Source organism: Pteropus alecto, unplaced genomic scaffold, assembly GCF_000325575.1.
Source record: "Pteropus alecto unplaced genomic scaffold, ASM32557v1 scaffold38, whole genome shotgun sequence".
NCBI lineage: Eukaryota > Metazoa > Chordata > Mammalia > Chiroptera > Pteropodidae > Pteropus > Pteropus alecto.
The window spans coordinates 2,542,978-2,557,753 of record NW_006442512.1 but is presented as its reverse complement, the minus strand read 5'-3'; the positions used below and the strand labels follow the sequence as shown (position 1 = coordinate 2,557,753).

At 48.3% G+C, this 14,776-nt stretch overlaps 1 protein-coding gene across 1 annotated transcript in view; it reads left to right on the top strand.

Moving 5' to 3' along the window:
* The first annotated feature begins 6 nt into the window (after window positions 1-6).
* CD276 (CD276 molecule) overlaps window positions 7-14,776 on the top strand; it is a 29,682-nt gene continuing 14,912 nt past the window's right edge. The window contains exon 1 of the mRNA XM_025040384.1: window positions 7-114. The gene's annotated coding sequence lies outside the window, so the exon portion shown is untranslated. The remainder of the gene's footprint in view (window positions 115-14,776) is intronic.

Sequence of the window (14,776 nt, the reverse complement as noted above, 5' to 3'; positions counted from 1 at the left end):
CCGGGCCGCCCCCGGCCCCCATTAGGGCCCGGCCTCGCGGCGGCTGCGGTAACAACGGAGGCAGGGACTCCGAAGCTCGGAGGAGTCTTGGATCCCGGGAGAGGGCGCGGCACGGTGAGTGCTTGCGTGGCGCGGGCGCGGGCGGCCTTTGTCTGTAGCCTTTGCTTGCTGCAGGGCCGCTAGAGTGGGCAGCGAGGCGTCCCCTCCCTTGCAGTGTGCTCTCCTCCGTTCCCTCTCTCCCCTCCACCAACACCCCTGGGTCCCGCGCCGGCCTCCGAGCCGTGAGCACCGGGAACCCGAGCCGCATTCCGGCCTCCCGGGCCCTGAGGCAGCTGGGGGCGGCTGGAACCCAACCCCGCCCCCGACCTGGTCTCCCCCTCCTCCTCCGGTCCAGGGGGCTGGAGAAGTGTGCGACCTGCCCTCACCCCGGACGCCGCTGGAGAAGATTGGGTGGGTGGTCGTGATTACAGAGGCCCGGGGTGTGCAGGGGGGCATGGAGGCAGATCTGTCACTGTGTTAGTGATTCTGGAAAGCTTAACCTGCTGGCTGGAGCTGGGAGAGAAGCAGTCTCCCGCGCCCTGCAGAAGAAAACACCGTGACCACGAGTGCTGAGGAGGGGAAGCTGCCCGAGAGCCGAGGGCGAGTGGTTCGGGTCCACTCCACTTGGCCTTGAAGGATGAAGGAGTAGGTGACGGGGGGACTGCCACAGGCAGCAGTGGACATTGGGGGGACAGATTCTGAGAACAGGTAGGGACAGCAAGCCTGGGTGAAGAGGTGAATAGATGTTGGGGGAGGGGAGGAGACAGAAGAAAGCCAAAGAACGGGAGAGCGCAGGGATGGGCGGTTTGGGCTTCCGAAGTTTCAGAGATGGTGGATGTGGTAGGGTTAAGAGAGACAGGGACCGGTGGAGGGAAGGTAGAGACCAGGGTAGGGGCACACGAGAGGGGAGGGGATTGAATCCCAAGGCCCTCACTTGCTGTTTAGCCAGCAATGGGTAGGTCTGGAGGCCTAAGACAGTGAACTGCCAGAAAAAGGGATTTATTTCTAAGGGAAACCTGCCCTAATGAGAAATGCGTGATGAGTGACTCAGATATGAGGTCTGTCATTGAGGAAAACGTCAAGCAAATAGTAAAGCAAAAGTGATTGGGGAATGGGGGCTGGGGGAACGGAGATTGACTTAAGAAAGAAAGACTATTTACTTTCAAATTGGCTGTGGATGATTATAAATGAGTCTGATTTCATCATTCAGTTAAAGCCCCAGGTCCCTTTCTTACAGGCATCTTTAGCAGTTAGCTTCTGCTTTAGAAAGTATTGAAGCCAGTCAGTCTTTAAAAAAGAGTTCTTTATTTAGTTCAGTCCCCTGGCTAATTCCCTCTGGCCTCCCAGAAATCCCTAGGAAATCTGATGCTGTGCAGCCTTCCTTGTAGTTTGGGGGCCTGCTCATAGGTAGGGCACTTTTGGAGGCTGAGAGAAATTGAAGTATAAACTTGAAATTGAAGTTTAAACATGTTCAATGGGTCAGACCTGAGTGCAGGGAGGGGTGGAGGGCTGTGGGGATGCGGGGTGTGAGTGGGGGCTGGTAGTTCCAGCTTGTTTGGGAGTGGAACTGTTTGGGGTAAGTACATTTCTCTGACATCTGAAGTTCCTGAGCTTAAGCAGTAACACTTCTGTTAATTGTTGAGCATGGAAATCTTTCTCCCCATATTACATATAGCACAATCTGACATCAAGACACTCATTTTCCTTCATGACTTTAGGTCGGCACTGTGTGCATCAGTTTTTGCACTAAGGGGTAGTAAAGCAAGGGGACTCTTAAGAGAGTGAGCTTTACACTTAGTGGCTTTAGTGATGCTTTTATTGGTCCCATTACTGATCTCTGGAGTTCTCATCTCTCTTCAATGACCTCACTAGTGGTTTCTCCTGACTGCTAATGTGAGCTTTCCAATTTACTCCAGACTCCTATGCTCCAAGAAATCAGACAATCCAGCTTGTTAGAGGTGAGCAGCCCAGGTAGATGTAAGCCTGAAGGTGAGAAGAGTGCCAGACTTGAGGACTGCTTCGCTTCCTGTCCCTGGTCCTCTTCAGCTCTGCCATGCACCTGATGGGAGTAGGTTAGCTGGAAGTCTGGGTTGCTCAGATACCTGATATCTGGATGCTTGAATGTTTGTGGAAAGGACAGTTAGGGAAGTGTTGTCCCTTCTGAGGAGGCTGGGTCCTTATTCTGGAGAGGCCAACTTCTAAGTCTTCCTATGGGAATTCCCCCATCCTTAAACTGTAGCCTTCTCTAGAGTCATAAATCTTCATTCTCTAAAGGAGAATTTGGGTTTCACTGACCTGAACAGTATAGTTTGGGGTCAGAGATGCAGTGGGATCATAGAACCATGAGCTGGGACTCCACAGCACCCAGAGAGACTCCTCGAAAGTGTTGTAGGACAGGCATCTGGCCTGTTGATGGCTACTTCTCAGTTAGACATGTGGAGTTAGGGCTGGGTGAAGAAAATGACCCAGATCCAAGAGGCCTCTGAGATTATGACCACATAGGGCCTGAGCCTGTGACCCTGAGTCATGGGGTCGGGAGGGGGAAGAAGGGCAGGCAGGATGAGGTCACTGCCCATGAGCTTGTCCTCTGGGTGACAACTTCTCATTGCTATTGTTTTCCCACATCCCCCAGGACCGGAGTGACAGGGTGGTCCACCAGCAAAAGAGGGGAGGCATATCCAGGACCTGGAGGAGAGGGAAGTGGTTGGGAACATGTGATCCTCCAGAAATTTCCTTTGGCTCGGAATGAATCAAACATCTGTGAGAGGGCCACATGCACTATTATGCAACACTCCCTCACTTGGCACCCTTAGTTCTGCCTCCCCTCTAGTATGAGGTTCCATACGGGAACACTGGGTTTTCAGGTTTGGAGTGGAGCTGTGCTGGATGCTCAAAAGATATCATTTCATTTAATCATCATTGCAGTCTTATGAGGTAGGGTATCATTAGCCCTCTTGTATAGATGGGAAAACTGAGGCTCAGAACTGAGGGGAAGTCACATGCCCAAAGACTCACAGCTGGCAAATGCTAGAGCTGGGATGTGGTCTGTCTCCAGAACTGGCTCTTTCTGCCACTCGGAACGCAGGCATATGCTTCACTCATTCTGTAGCCTGGCTAGGGGTCCCCACAGCGAGGTAGAGAGGACTCATTTGGAGAGTCAGGGAGAGGGCAGGCTTGACCTTCATGTCCCAGACTAGTCATGCTGGCAGCCTTGTAGGGGCCATTGCTAGGTTCTTATCCTTCTGGAGACCTGGTTCTCAGTACCCTCATGCCTCTAGGAGCCCCTCCTATGCCTTCCGGTTCTGACTTGTGCTCTGCCAGCCGCCCACATTCTCCCTGTCCTCTTGTCCAGAGAATGGGTTCCTCCTCTACACCCTTAAAGCCTTTGGGCATTTGGCCTTCACAAGGCATCACAAGAGTATGGGAAATCTACTGGGAGTGGGGAATGAAAGCATTTTTTATTGGGAGCCTTGGAGTTTGGTGCAGGGGGAGATACTACCTCTGGAATGCAGGATTCCCATGTCACCTTAAAGTCAACATAGGCCCTGAGGAACTGGGACTCCTCAAGGGAGACACTGGAATGTGTGCTTGGTGGAGGCTCTGTACTGGGGGACATGGCAGCAGCAGGGGCAGTAGGGGCTGGATCCCACGATATACGGAGCTGTGACCTGATTTCCAGAAGGAGGAATGGGGAGAGGACCATTTGGGGTGAGCTAGGCACAGAGATGGAGCCAAATTGTTCGTTTGCTGCTTTGGACCTGGGGCGCTAGTGGGATTCCAGGTGGAAAGGGAGTCAGAGGAGGAGTAATGGGCCCAGGGACATAGATGTATAGCCTGACAGTGGGAGTCTTGGCTGAGAAGGGTGGAGTGGGAGGGAAAGGGAGGCTCTGTGTAGAGGGGTCCAGGAGGCCTTGTCTCCATGCCCATGGCAATGATAATTAATAGTAGTTATAATTGTTACCACTGTTGAGTGCTGGGTGCTTTCCTATCTTCTCTGTATGTTGTCTTATTTTATTCTCAAAACAGCCCTGTGGGGTAAGGATTGCAAACCTGTTTTAGAGATATGGAATCGAGTCTCAAAAAGGTTAAGTTATTTATACCTGGTCATATTCGAATTCTGAGTCAGAATTTTAACACAGGCCTGCTTGCTCTTGAACCAAAGCTGTACCCTGGGGCAAACAAGGCAGCCAAATGAGTCCATTTAATAGGTGAGGAATTGAAGCCGGAGGGCACTTGTGAGCTCTCAGTCACCATTGTTGGTGACTGATGACTGAGTCTGTGCCCTTGGGCAGCCTGCCCTCTTTCTCCGGGCTCAGATTCTCATCTGTACAATGGGTGTGGACTTGGGCACTGGATCAGGTGAACTCCAAGAGGCTTTCAAGCTCTGAGGACTGGGGTGAGGGTGGGGGGTCATGCAACACTCCTGAGGGGGAATCCCTGGAGAGCCAGAGGAGCTGGTGCTTAGGTGGATAGGGTCAGCAGAGAGTTGTTCCAATAGGATGAGCCTTAAGATAGAAACCTAAAGAAGCAAACCTGTTTTAGAGATATGGAATCGAGTCTCAAAAAGGTTAAGTTATTTATACCTGGTCATATTCGAATTCTGAGTCAGAATTTTAACACAGGCCTGCTTGCTCCAGAACCAAAGCTATACCCTGGGGCAAACAAGGCAGCCAAATGAGTCCATTTAATAGGTGAGGAATTGAAGCCGGAGGGCACTTGTGAGCTCTCAGTCACCATTGTTCGTGACTGATGACTGAGTCTGGGCCCTTGGGCAGCCTGCCCTCCTTCTCCGCGCTCAGATTCTCATCTGTACAATGGGTGTGGACTTGGGCACTGGATCAGGTGAACTCCAAGAGGCTTTCAAGCTCTGAGGACTGGGGTGAGGGTGGGGGGGGTCATGCAACACTCCTGAGGGGGAATCCCTGGAGAGCCAGAGGAGCTGGTGCTTAGGTGGATGGGGTCATCAGAGTTGTTCCAATAGGATGAGCCTCTTAAGATAGAAATCTAAAGAATTTGGAGGCAGATAGGCATTTAGACAGAACACATCTAGAGAAAGTGCATCCTTCCTTGAGTAAAGTCTGGAAAGGCTCCTGAAAGGGATGGGATTTCCAAATATATTTAGGTGGACACCTAGCAGGACTCCACAAATGTTGAGTGAATGCAGATGTGTGTGCCACAGGCCTGCCAGGGACCTACTCTTTGATTTGGTCTTACAAAATCTCATTTCTTCCCTTCCTCTCTTTACTCCCCTTGGGCCTATCCCTTCTTCTGGCTGGACATCTTCTGAGTTCAGTGTAGCTTTAAGTTTTTCAGGGCTCTGTGCCTCCAGTGATGTGTTGTATGTGTACATGTGTGTGCACACATGCTCACATATCTGCACCCATGCGTGTATGGCCTCTGCACACACTCCCAGTTCTGAGATGGTGTCACACATGCTCACATATCTGTGCACCCATGCGTGTATGGCCTCTGCACACACTCCCAGTTCTGAGATAGTGTCACGCTGCCTTGTCAAATGGTGTTGAGCCCTAGAAGATGTAGACTCATTCTGTGGCAGCTCCCTAACCAGAAGAGGGGGTGAAAGGCAGACGAGCTCCTGCAGTAGATGTCTCACCATGCTCTCAGACCCACAGAGATGGGCTGGATTCTCTCTCTGTTCTTGCCATCTCCCATTCTGACTTCATGCCCTGACTTCATTGTGGAGAGGGTGCTGTGGTGCAGATGGTGAGGCTTAGAAAGGCTAGAGGCTCTTCTCTGTCCTGTTCTCCTCTCTTCCTTGTTCTTCCTAAAGCCATGAGGGAAGCAGGCGGAGGATGCCAAGAAAACCTTGGCCCCACTCTGCTGGGCTGGCCCTGATGACACACTGCTGTCTTGACTCACACAGAAATCACTTTGAGAGGAAGAATTGATTTTTTCCCTGGGGTGGGATCACAGGGCTGTGGAGCAGTGCCCAGTGGACAGCCTTGAACACAAAAGGCCTAAATTGACTCAGATTGCCAGGAAAAGGGAAGGTCAACATGGAGCTGTTCCCAGGGAACTCTGGAGACCACCCCCACGCCCCAGGCCCCCACTCATTTATAGAACACCTATAGGTTGGTTTAGATAATTTTGCTCAGTTGAGTCCTATAATCATCCTATGAGAGTAGAGTTTATAATCCCTATTTTACAAAAGAACAAACTGAAGCTCAAAGAGGATGTTTTCCCAGTCACACGACTAAGAAGTGACAGTCTGGATTTGAACCTGTCTCTCCATCTCCAAAGACATCTGAAAGGGCTCACTTCTTCCTTGAAGCCCCTTGTGACTACACCAGCCCAGCATTTGGTCATCAAACTGGATGGTGGCCAGGACCTTTCTTTGAGGGTTGTGGAGATGAAGACCCAGAGAGAGAATGCGTTTGCTCAAGAAAACCTAGCAAGTGAGTGACGAAGCCTGGTCTAAAATCCACGTGAATTTTTGATGTAGCTGTTTTTCTTTTTCCTTTTGTTAACTGCAAAAGAATCACATGCTCATTGTCAAAGTTACAGAAGTGCATCAGCTAGAAAAAGGAAGTAAACTCGTACTCTCATTCCCACGCCCCAGGGTTGGGTTCACTATCATGCTTCCAGACTCTTCTCCCATATACAAACATCCATCCATCCATCCATCTCTCTGTCCACCTAAACACACATGCACTCATTTATTCATTCATTTATTCATTCACTGAACAATGCACTGAGCACTCATTATGTGCCAAAGTCACAAGAGAGAAAGCGGGGAGACTGGCGAACGGGCTTTTGTGGTCATCTAAGCAAGAGATGATGCTGACTTGGCAGATCAAAGAGAGAAGCAGAGATGGAGAGAAAGAGAGAGTAAATAAATATCAGGGTTTAGCAAACTTTTTCTGTGAAGGGCCTGAATGTCAGTATTTAAGGCTTTGTTTGCAACCATTGCAGCTGCTTGTCCTGCAGTTGTAGTACATAAGCAGCAACAGACAACACATGAATGAACGAAGCGTGGCTGTGTGCCAATGAAACTTTATTTACAGATGCTGAAATTTGAATTTCAGAAAATTTCCTTGTGTCACGAAATAAACTTCTTCTGATTTTTCCCAACCATTGAAAAAGATGTAAAACCTTTCTTAACTGGTGAGCTGAACAAAAACAGGTGGTAGGCTGGATCTGGAACTCAGGCTGTTGTAGTTTGCAGACTCCTGGGATATATTTTAGAGTGAGGAATGGCTGTTCTTGGTGATGGATTGTAGAGGTGAAAGAAATTCATGTTTCTGGCTTGAGCAGAAAGGGAAGTGATGCCTTTACCAACTGGGAAGGGGTCGGGGGGACAGGTTTTGGGGGAGAAATCAAGAGTTTGAAGAGGGACATGTGAAGAGGGAGATGCATGTGAGTCACTGGAACGGAGATGTTTAGGAAACAAGTGGGTTTAAGTTTGGAGCTCAGATGATAGGTGTGGACTAGAGAAGTAAATTCAGGAGTTGGCAATATATAAATGATATTTAAAGCCATGGGAGTGGTTAAAAAACCATCTAGGAAAAAAAAAAAGAGAGCGTTGAGGAGACAGCCTAGATGATGCAGGGGTTTCAGCCCTGGAAAAGGAAGAGCATGCTATGAAATACAGCTGATAGAGAGATGGAGAGATAGGTGACTAGATCTGGAACCATAGGGCTTGACCTTTTGTTAATACAAAAGTTAGGCCATACAACTTGCAATATGGTCTGTTTGCTCAACAATATGTCATGGACTTATTTCCATGTTAGCACATGTTCTTTTCCAAAGCTGTATATTATTCCATTATCTAGATGCGCCATAGTTAATGTCCATCATTAATGTACTGGTTCCCCATTGTTTCCTGTTTTTGCTGTTACCTGGGTATCTTTGAGCAGTGGTGCTAGTGTTTCTGTAAACCAGTTTCTAAAACTATGGCCCATAGGCCAAATCTTCTGCTGATGTTTTTGCATAGCCCACAAGCTAAGAATGGTTTTTACATTTCTAACATTTGGAAAAAAATCATATGATTCATGAAAGTTACATGCAATTCAAATCCGAGTGTCCATAAAGTTCTATTGGAACAGAGCTCTGCTCATTCAGTTATACATAATCTACGACTGCTGTCCTGTCACAGCAGGGAGTTATGACAGTTACTGGATGGCCTACAAAGCTTAAAATATTTTCTACCTGAACCTTTGCTGACCCCTGCCTGACTTGATCTGACATCTGGGACCAGTCCACACACAGGCAGAGTGGGGTCTTTTGAGCAGCTTTAGGAAGGTACAATCCAGAAAAAAAATTCTTTGATGCCCCAAATTCCACTATCAGCTCTCTTTTATGTTGAGTCAACGATTGCCCTTTTGAAATATCTTCCTTTAAAATGCTAACCTCCTCAGTAAGGTTAGCATTACATATTAATCAATTAATCAAGGTCGAGCCTACCTATAGCAGTAATGTTACTTTAAATCCTGTTTTCCTCATCACCTTTAAACGAAATCCAAGGAAAACTTCCTGCTCTAGCCCCTGCCTTCCTTTTATCTTCTCCTCTTCCTGTGATCACCACCTTGCACCTCATGTCAGTCCATACTGAATTGCTTGTAATTCCTCCAGCTTGCCGTGCTGCTTCTTACCTCAGTGCCCTTGCACAGGTTTCTCCCTCAGCCTGGAATGGGCTTTCCCAGCCTTTCCACCTGGGAGACTTCGGGTCACTTTTTCAGGTTCAGCTGCAGGATTACCAAGTGTCTGAGGTGCCTTCAAGTATCCCTCACTGCATCTTACATAGTACAGTATAATGAGCTGCAGTGATTCATGTGCATGCCCACCTTCCCTATTGGAATGCAGGCTCCTTGAGGATAGACACATAGTTTAATCATTTCTCTGTCCCCAATGTCTTCCTAACAGATACTTAGTAAATAGTTAAATGAATTAGTGAATACATGAATGAATGTATATTCAAGGACTCCTTCAGTTGCTGGTAATAGAAACCAAGCTCACAGTGGCTTAAAACAGGATTGGATCAAATATCTGAGCAGTCGAGGTGTGCAGCTGGCTTCAGGCATAGGAGCTTAAATGATGTCTTCATGGCTCTCTATCCCTCTAGCTTTCATTTCTGCTTCTGTTTATTTGTTTGGGTCAATTTTTTATATTGTTGGTAGTCAATAGATTCATCGCTAACAGCCCCAGAACACATCCTTCTTCTTAGCAACCTCAGCAAGACAGTCTTTTCTAATAGCTCCAGCAGAAACACTCTGGGAAGTCTCTGACTGGGTGTCGCTTGGCTCACAGGCCCATTCCCGGGCCAGTCACTGTGGGGCCAGTACATCAGGTCTGGTTACGTGCTGAGCCCTGAGGCTGAGAGTCAACCCCACCAGCACCAAATGGACTGGGTTCCCTTCAGGAAAGTGGGGCTCTGTTATCATAAGGAGCCAGTCTAAAATGAAGGAGAGGGGCACTCTAGAAAAAGGATATGGAGCAAAATAACTAAGAGTATCAAGACTAGCAACTGAAGACAGAGATTTGCTTAGCATCTGTTTTGCTTCTTTGTCAAGGAAAGAATGAGCAGAAGCTGTGAAGAAGGAACTGAAATTGGGGCTGTACAAGAGACAGATTTCGGCTCAGTATAAAGTAGAGCTTTCTACCAATGGGAGCTGCCCAAGGGCCAATAGACTGACTTGGGAAGTAGTGAGTGTCCATCACTTGAGAGGACAAACAGAGGTTGTGGGGGTGGCCAGAGAGAGGTCCCCTGTTCTAATATCTGGCCATTGACTTCTGCATTTTCTTTGGAATTTGTTGGGGGACCTCTTCTCACTCCATGATCTCACTCAGTGATCCCAACTTTGGCTTCAATTACCACCAATGCATGCATGGTTCTCTTGTCTCTCCCTGTTCTGAGCTCCAGCTCTGTGTGTCCAGCAGTCCATCAGACCTTTTGGCATGGATGATCCATAGCCCAATAGGAACTGTTTTTCCCCCTAAACACAATTCATTTCCAGATCTCCCTATTTAAGTCCATCAGACCTTTTGGCATGGATGATCCATAGCTTAAGCCCAATAGGAACTGTTTTTCCCCCTAAACACACTTCATTTCCAGATCTCCCTATTTTAATATGTGTGCCCAACATGAACCTATTTGTTCAAGACTTCAGTACCACCTTGACTCTTTTAGCCTTCCTTGCCATACAATCCTCAAGCCTGTCACATCCGCCCTTGAAATATCTCTGATTTTAGGCCAGGCATCACTAAGTGACTCTGAGGAGATGGTGTCCACTTCATATTTTGAAATACCTATTTTAGATGAGGTTTCTTTTGCTGCGCTGAGCAGTGGCAATTTTCATGGGATGAGAAGAGTCGGGAGAGAAGGAGGGAAAGTAAGAGAGGGATGGCTCTCTGAGTTAGTCACTTCAGGTGTTGTAAGAAAGACCCCAAATTAAAGTGACTTAAGCTAAAATAGGTGTTTATTTCTTACCCATGTGACAGTCCCAGGTATGCCCAGGGCTGGTACTGCAGCCCCTCAGGGGCCTTCTGTCTTGCCACTCTGTAGTCTCTAGGGTATATTGCCTTTCGCAGCTTGGCCCCAGATGTCTCCCCACATCTGTGTTCCAGCCAGTAGGAAGGGGGAAGAGAAATTAGAGGGTATGTGCCCTCTCTTTAAGGGCATGACCCAGAAGTTGTACACCTCAGTTCCTCTCACATACTATTAGCCAGAAAATGGTCACATGGCCACATCTAGCTGCAAGGTAGGCTGGGATCTGTAGTATTTAGCTGAGTGGCCATGCACTTAACTAAAAATTTTACAGAAAAGGAAGAGATTAGGTGTAAAGGGAACATTGGTGGTTTCTGTCACAGTGATTTTGTACATTTCAATGTGACCTGTGTGGCAGCTAATTGACTGGACCTTAGGGATATAGTACCCAAAGTCTTAACATGCTAATGAAGTTCTACTAGCATCCAGCAAAGCTCTTCTTTTATAGGTGGGAACATTGAGCATAGAAAGGGGAAGTCATGTATTAAGACTGTACAGCAAAGTGTCAGAGCTAGGACTAGCACTCCAAACTTTGGGCTCACTCTCTACCTTTTCAAAATGATCTCTACCTGTCTGAGAGGCAGACAGGCAGTACCAGGAGGACAAGTCTCTTGAGGATGGGAGGGGTCACCTTTCTAGTCTGTCTACCTGGGGAGTGCAAATCATTTTTCAGGACTCAGCTTTAGGGTTATTATATATCTGAGGTACCTCCAAGTAGCCCTCACCACATCTTCAATAGTACACTATACTGAACTGCAGTGATTTCTGTGCATTTCCACCTTCCTTATTGGAATGCAGGCTCCTTGATTTTAGTCATCTCTCTGTCCTCAGTACCTGCCTAATACTGAACGCATGAATGAATGTATATTCAAGGACTCTTTCAAATGAAAGTAATAGAAACTTAGCTCAAACAGGCTTAAAAAAAAAAAAAAAAAAAAAAAAAAAAAGATTGGCTCAAATACCTGTGAAGTTTGTGCAGTACGTGTGCAGTGTGCTTCAGGCATAGCTGGATCCAGAGGCTTAACTGCTATTTTCAGCGGTGCTTCTGTGCTCTGCTTGTTAGCATAGCCTCACACTGGTTATATGGCTTGACTCTTTTTGTCCTCTTTGCGGGAAGTGTTGCCCAAGCAGCCCCTGTAGAAAGTGAAAGCAAGACAGGAGAATATGAGGTGCTGCTAGTGGTCATGGTGGGGGCAAGGAGTCCCTCTTCGGTATCCCCATGTCCAAGACTTCTTGATATAGAGCTCAATCTCAGCCCTTGTTTTTGGTTTTGGTTTTGTGGGGGCACATCTTGGGTCATTTCTCAGGAGCTTCCCTGAGGCTCTATCTCTGCTGGAATTGGATGCGCCTGCTGCACCCTCAGGTCAAAGGTGGCCTGGGCCCCTCACTCCTGCTTCTCTGGGAAACCCAAGACATGCCTGTCTTTTCTGGCAGGGCTCCTTGGAGTTCCCACATATGGCTGGGATTGGGACAGGGGAGCGGGGAAGAGGAGGAAGAAAAAGGGCCGGCTGGCTGGTGACTCATTGGGAGGGGTGGCGCATGTTGACTGCTGGGCAGGTCCAGTCTGAGGGTGAGAATTCCCCTCTGTAGAAGAGATAGGCAGGGTGATGTGAATGCAGCATGAGGTCTGTGCCTCTAGTGAAACTCTGTGTATGGGATGGCCCATCTGTCTCCACGAGCAGTGATTGGCTTTCTGTTCCTGGGCCATGTTCCCATTCCCTGAGCAGCACTTCTTCTCCCAGATGTGTTTCTCCCTTCTGCCTTCTGCTCTTGGGGGCCCAGTTGTTGTGATGGAGCCTCTGGGTGCTATGGAATTCTCAGGTCTCCTAGGTTCTGGGCTGTCAGGCTTCTCCCCAGAGTAAGCCAAAAAGGTGGGAACTTTCTTAGATCCAGAGTCTAAGAAAGGAGTCAAAGGCAGCAAGCCCAACACTCACCCATCAGACATTCCTCATCTTTCCACTGGAGGGAAGGACAGTTTGGCTCTTGGAGGGGCTTGATAGGTCTGATCAGGAGAGAGGCACTCCCTGATCTCCCACATTCACAAAGGCGGCAGTCATTCCCCTGGGGAGTAAAACCCCATAGCAGGAATTAGCTTGATGTATGGAAGAGCCAGTCATAAGAAAGGTCTTGAGTACTGGGCAGGGGACAATGGATTAACTTGGGTAAGAAACGAAGAGCTACAGGAAGTTCTTAAGCAGGGAGAAGGGTTCCTGCCTTGAGTCCCAAGAGGAAGCACTATAGAAAATGGGGTTGATGGTGGTGACAGAGTGGAGATAACAGGGCCATTGAGGAGGGTGGCAGGAGGGTCAAAGGGAGATGGTCACACAGGCCAGGGTGGGAGATAGCAGGCATGAGCAGCAGGAGGAAGAGTGAGGGAGGGCGCCTGGGAAGAACAGATAGGCCCTTGGTTTGTCTGCAAGTAAAAGTGAGGAAGGAAGACTTGGAATCTGAGAGCTTCTTAATCCTTAGTCCTGGGTGCTTCCTTTGGGGACAGGCAGGCATGGCAGGCCACTAGCTTTTCCTGTGGGCTGTGGTGGTGGCCCTTGTAGGCAGGATGTGGTGCTGGCCAAGGGTTCCTTTATGAATGGAGCAGGGAGGGGTGCTGACTCAGCAGGCGGCGAGGCTTTGCAGCCACCAGGTTTGGACAGGAAGCATCCCGGAAGGAAGTGGCTGCTCAGGGCTTCCCCGCTGCAGACAGCTGCAAGGGGGTGCTGGCAGGATGCACCCAGTTTGGCTGAGGGACTCCCTCAGCCCAGCTGCTGGGTGTGTGGGGGTGGGGGACTGCTTGGCTGGGATTGGAAGGGTCGAGGCCTGGTGTCATAACTGGAATTGATGCTAATGTCTGTTCAGTTTTGCGTCGTGGAAGAGCAGAAAGGTGTGGTTGGGAACCCAAACCCTTCTCAGCTGTGCTAACTGGCAAATTATATCATATTATGATGTCACTTCACTTATCTGGACTTTAATATTTTCTTCCTGCAAAATGGGATCAAGTAGTGCAACCTATCTTCTTGGGTGGTTATAAGAATGTGAAATCATTTATAGGGTTGTCGATCAGTGTTGGAATGTCAATGTAAGAAACGTCCAAACTTGTAGAGAATTTTTGAGTTTATTTTAGCCAAACTGACAATTGCCAGGAATTAAAACTTAACAGATTGAGAAAATGCTCTGGAGAATGGCAGTTTTGCGATTTATTTTATACATTAGAATAAAAGGAGGAGACATAAGAAGGGTTACATGAAATCCACAGGTGGTAGATTAAGGGGGTGGGAGAAAGCCAAGGGGGCGGGGTATCTCTGATATTGGATAAAAAGTAAAACAGAGACACATACTTCTTTTACATTGGGATACAGCACATAGAGATGGTGTGTGGGAAACAAGATAACAATGAGGGTTCTGTGGTCTTGTGCTCTGGTGGGTGGTTGTGCCCTGAGGATGGGAAAGGAGATTACTCTGACATTTTTAAAGGTGTTATCTTAGATGCAAAAAGACAGTAGACAGGCTCACTTAAGGTGAAGACTGACCTTTGTCAATGAAGCTACAGGCCTACATGTGACTACCCGCCCTGACCTGCTTTTAGTTAGGAATTTTTATGTTCAAACCATCTTACGGTTAATTTCAGTCTCTGAGTTAAACCATCTTATGGTTAATTTCAGTCTCTGAGTTTGTAGGGCCCACCATGCTGGCCTCCCCTGAGCTTGTCAGGTTTAGTATGTGTCCCCTTCTTTGTCCATAGTATCATAGATAGATGCTGTATATGTAGCTTGATCAAGATGTGGCACGAACAATCAGGTAGCAGCTATGGGACACAAGGAAAAGGTTCGAGCAGGCTGCCCAAGTCAGACACCTTGCGCACAGCCAGGACTGGGAACAGGGCTGGACGCAGGGATGTCTGGGCTCCCCGAGGCTGAGGTCTGACCTGTGGCCACAGACCAACTTCTCAGTCCTGACTCCAGCCTTGGCGGTCAGCCCCAGTCCTGGCTTCTTCCATTTCTGATCCATCTTGGTCACTCAATCTACATGTTTAAACTAGCAAATGTCCTCTCTCTCTCAGGCCCCATGCTCATACACCCAGCTGTCCCCTAGAACTCTCCCCTGGAAGTTTCTGCACAAACCCTGCTAACTTTACACTCCTTGCACTGAACTCTTTCATGTTCTCTGTCTCGGTGAGTACCCCACCTGGTCACTGGGCTCAAAACTGTGGACCCCTAACTGCTTGCTCCCTTTCTCTTTCCC